The sequence below is a fragment of the Marmota flaviventris genome, chromosome 3, assembly GCF_047511675.1.
Source record: "Marmota flaviventris isolate mMarFla1 chromosome 3, mMarFla1.hap1, whole genome shotgun sequence".
Lineage (NCBI taxonomy): Eukaryota > Metazoa > Chordata > Mammalia > Rodentia > Sciuridae > Marmota > Marmota flaviventris.
In genome coordinates, this window is record NC_092500.1 from 127970633 (window position 1) to 127976099 (window position 5467).

A 5467-nucleotide genomic window follows, 5' to 3' on the forward strand; every position below is an offset into this window, starting at 1 on the left:
TAAACATTATGTAGGTATTATTTATTTGAGCCTCCATTAGGTAATAGTACTACAGCCTGCAAGTGGGACCTAGAATATACTCAATTACTTTCAAATGTCAGAGCATTTTTAAGGTACATTTCATGGGAGTTATTTTGTATGCTTTATTTTCTTTTTCCTGGTAGAAGAAGCTTAGTTATTAATAAAATACTATTTATTTAAAAAAACACAATGAGAAATAATCTCATTCCAGTCCAAATAGCTATTATCAGTGAGAGCAAAAACTAACAAATCCTGATGAAAATGCACAGGAAATGTAAGTCATATACACTGCTGGTGGGAATATAAATTTGTATAACCATTATGGAAAAACTAAAAAAATTTCCTCAAAAAATTAAAAATAAACTCACCATATGATCCAACTATCTCATTTTGGGTACATATTTTGAAAACTGCAATTGCCACAAAATAGATACATTCACTCTTTATTTATTGCTGCACTACTCACAATAGCCAAAATATAAAATCAGATAAGTTGTCCATCGACAGATAAATGGATAAAGAAAATGTAGCATATATACATATTTGAATATTATTCTCTAGTATGAAAAATGAGATTTTTGTCATGTGTAGCAATGAGAATGAAACTGGTAAATATTCAGTAAAATAAGTCAGGTGCAGAAAGACAAATACTGCATACTGTCCCTCAGTTGGTAGCTAAAAAGTTGATCTCATTGAAGTAAATAATATACTCATTACCAGTGGCTGAAAAAGAGGTTTGAAAAGCAGTGGAAAAACAACAGTTCACAGCAATGAACTGAGTATTTTCAAATAGCTCATAAAGAGGATTTTGAATTCTAGAGAGGAATGAAAATTTTAAATGATGTGTACTGAAATACTTGGGGGAAAGTTGCCATATATAAAACATACTCTCAGATGGTGCAACAAATACTATTTGTGTAAATGGTCAAAACGTTAACAATTCTCAGATATAGATGTGGAGTATGTGGAAGTTAATTATACATTCATTCAACTGCTGTTTGAAACTATTCATGATCAAAAGCTCTATGCATAGGTTTGGATAGAGTGAAAATATTATGTGACCTATAATAGGAAAAAGACTCCAAACAAACAATTTAATTCAAAAATTTGTCTATATCTGAAATACCTCTGCAAATTTGAAAAAAGGCAAATTCAAAACCACTTCAAAGAATTACTCCCACAAGCCAACTAGATTGAGATTACTTAGGAGGAAAACTACCTCTAAAAACACACTCATGAATAAAAAATTTTTTAAAACACACCAAAAGAAACTTTACTCCCAACAGAAAATCCACAAACACAAGTGAGAGAAAATGAAAATGACAGTAACATTGGTGAAGTTAAATTTTTTAAGAGAAACAAGATGCAGAGCAGACCAGGGCAACAACCATCAACTCCTCTGCAGCCTGGAATCAAAGCAGGGAAAGAACAACTGACCAGAGAGGTGGGTGGCAGAGCAAATACTCGAAAACTCAACATTGAACAACTTAATACTTGGGCAACTGGAATTAGATTGTTAAATCAAAAAATAAGGAAATACTTCCTTTACCCAGAGCTGACTATGGTATGGCCAGGGGAAGGAACAGAGGCAGAAAAGCACAGGCAAACTCACTTCCTTAACAACAGTTACAAAAAAAAAAAAAGCAAACAGAGTTTAAAAAGCTTAGAAGTAGCAAAGACAATCAAGGACATTGCACAATTCAACTTAAATTGTTGGCAGAAAATGGTGCTGGGAAGGAAAACCGTTTTGTGGAAACCACACCTAGACTTAGAAGAAACTAACTCTATAGAGCTTCACCCCATCTACAATTAAATGAAAACACAGGGAATGCCACAGAAGTGGGTTGTCCCAGCAATCCATATACAAGGACCTTGTAGATGGTTCACAGTTGGCAGGGGTTGCCAAAACCCCTTCCCCTCACCATAGTCCAGGGGCATGAGGTGCAGCTTACCTGGGAGTCTAATGGACTGAGACATCTGAAGCTATGAGCCCTGAATAAATCTTTCCTGCTTTAACACTGATCTTGTTGGGTCTCTTGGTCACAGCAGTGACAAAACTGACTAAAACAGATGTTGTTCATAAAAATGGTTCTCCATAGATTTTTTTAAACATGCATAATACTCAAATTAGATATAAATATCTTAATACCTTCAAAATATTGAAATATTCAAATACTATAAGTGAAGCTTATCACAATTGTCTCCCAATGTAAGCTTTAACTGTTAAAACTTGGTTGTAATATCAGTTACTCTTATGTTTCTTTTATCTCTCATTCCCTTTAATTTGTCTTTATCAATTACTAAACATTATTGGGAGCCAGAGGAAATAAATACAATTCCTATTGTAAAGAGATAAGGTCTATTAGACATGCATGTGAATAAATAATTTCAGTACAGTGGGAGAGGCACAATATCACACTACGGTCAATGCAGTGGTGGCAAAAAAGAGAATTGACTGTTTCCACTTAAGTTTATCAGGAAAAGTTCTATAGTAGAAGAAGAAGGACCTATGCAAAAATTCTGGAGCACAGAAAGGAGATTTTCTGCAACACTGACAAAGCATATGAGGAGTACTGAAGTCATGTAGTTATTTGAGGCAGAAAGACCAGAGGGTGCAAAGGCACTGAAATAATGCAGCATATGACTGCATCTGAATGTCTGGAATATAGGATGAACATGGAGAGTCCCTCTTTTTGTAATGAAGGCACAGAAGTAGGCCACAATCGGGTCATTAGTTTTTATCTTTTATACTAACATAGTGGCACTTTGGGTACAGTAGGAAGTTTTATTTACCCTCCCTATGTCTGTGTTCCTCAACTGTAAGACACATAAAACCATATTACCTGCCTTGGAGGTTTCTGTGAAGATTAAATGAGACAATTCATACAAAGTATTTAGCTAGTGTCTAACAAATAACCACTGCTCAAAAAAATGTAGGATGAGGAGGCAGTTAGTTTTCAGTTTCATTTTTGTTGTTTGTAGGAGATTTTGGTTGTTTGGGGTTTTTTTTCCTTTCATTTTGTTCTCAAATTTTTTAAATTTTTCCACATTTGTATTAGTGTATGACAGTTGTACATAATGGTGGGATTTGGAAACAAATTTTGTTCCAAAATCTTTGGAAACAGGTACAGTCTCAGACTCCAAAGATGAAGTACCTACACAGAGTCTTTATTTCTTTTTCCTTTTAAACACTTCCATTCTTCAGGAAGTCTAATAGTTCCTACAGTTGTTGCTAGAGGGAGCAGTTTCCCAAGTATTAAGTTGTTCAATGTTGAGTTTTCGAGTATTTGCTCTGCCACCTCTAGTGGTCCCAAGCAATCATATAGCCAGATGAAGCAGCCACACAAGAGTGCTCCAATGACATTTCTTTCCAACTCCAAGGGCAGAGGAAAAACATACCTAAGAACAGAGAAAATAATGAACAGAAAACAAAAACATCAATAGTAGATCTATAGTGCACTATTTTGTTTAATTGATAACATGATATTATCACTAGATTAACAGGGCAAAATATGAGATCATTATGGACCATTATTTTACTGCAGGCAATACATGTATATTACACCTCTTTAAAAACAATGTGTGCCTTCGAAATCCTATGTTTTTCAAAATGGGAATAAAATGATAATTTTTGAAATAAATACCAGACCACAAAACTACTGTGAAAATCATCACAAGCCTATACATCCCCACGTTTAAGAATCCAAGAGTATGTATAATACTAATTTAATCTTTCTTTCTCAAAAGAATATGTGATTAATGAGGAGCTCCTGGGTATAAGTTGTAGATTCACAAACCTATATATTTTCTTCAGGCACAATTAAGAAACAATAAAAGATGTGGTTGTTAGGAGTTTACAGAAGAAAAAGAATCATGAGCAAAGTATGATGCAGTATAAGCCAGTAATAGATCACATGAAACTATAAAGTATTAAATTTACCACAAGTGTATTACATTATACCTAATGCTTCTTCCCCAGGCCCAACAGTTAATGTTTCAGAGTAAAATCTATCTTTATCTCTGGTTACCTGGCCTGCACATCTTGACTGACTCAGGAACAATAATATGAGATTTTCTGCACTATGACAAAAGCATACAAGAAACAGTCGAGTAATATCACTAGGAGCAACTGACAAGAAAATGAGTAAAAGAAGGGAAATAAACATTCAACTGGATGACTTATAGTCCCTCTGCACAGATATCACTAATTCAAAAAGTACTGTGTGAACATCTGTAAGCTAGAAAGTTGTATGGGAAGTAATGAAAGTAAATTAAAAACTTGGTTATTGTGTTCAAAGAGCTAACAAATTTGGAAGGAGAATTTCAACATTGTTCTAAACAAAATGATGGAGGGCACCTTTCAGATGGGAAGGATAGGTGGATGCTTCTTGGAGTAGTATTTGAGCTAGCCTTATACAATAGGAAGGATTTTGACAGGCAGGTAAGGGAAGATGTTTTAGGTGGAGGGAATTTTAGCCAGCATTCAATACTTCTGGTGTTTGAAGAATGACTGACACACCAGTTTATTGGAACATATTGTAACCAAAGGAAAACCAAAAAGTTGAGGATAGACAATGCATTGAACTTCAATCTGCAAGCAAAGAATAATATGGGGAAGAGTGAAGAATAAAAAAACATGAGCAGAGCTTTCTTTCAGAAAGATTATTGTGCTGGCAACATGTAAGTTAATTTGAAAAGAAGAGAACTATGGGAAAGCAGACTACATAGAATAGAGCAAGTGAGACATATTACAGGCTTACATTCCAACAGTGAAGGGAGACATCAAATACAACTGAGGGAATTTACCTAGAAAAGTGATCGTCCACATTTTCCCCAAAACAAAAATCTGAGAGTTAAAATACACTTCTATCAAATGCACTTTCCTCAGAATCTCTGTCATGACAAGAAAAAACATGATCCGGGAAGTCACCTCTTCCCCAATGTCTTACTTCATGTTTGGCTGCTATAAGGGAATCCCACAGACTGGAAATTTATGAATAGCAGTATATTTGGCTCATGGTACTGGAGGATGGGAAGTCCTAGGGCCTTTTATGAGGGCCTTTGTGCTATGTCATCTCATCACAGAAGGCAAAGTACAAGAGAGAGGAAAGGCAAGAAAGCAAGTGCTGTTTTTTAATTCGATACAGGGTCTAAGTTGCTTAAGGCCTCAAATGCGTAACCCTCCTGGTTCAGTGTCCCGAGTCACTGAAGTTACATGTGTGTGCCACCACACCTGGCCTATTAGTTCTTTCATTAAATTTTTATTATGAGTAGTAGTGGGGTTCATTGTGTCATCTGTGGATATGCACATCACATAATTTGCTCCAATATTTTCCCCAATACTTCCCTTTTCCCTCTCCTCCTCCCATCCCCTGTTCACTTTCCACTACTGTTCTGCTCTTCCTATATTCAGCCATAAAATAATGTAACTGTCTCATTTGATGGT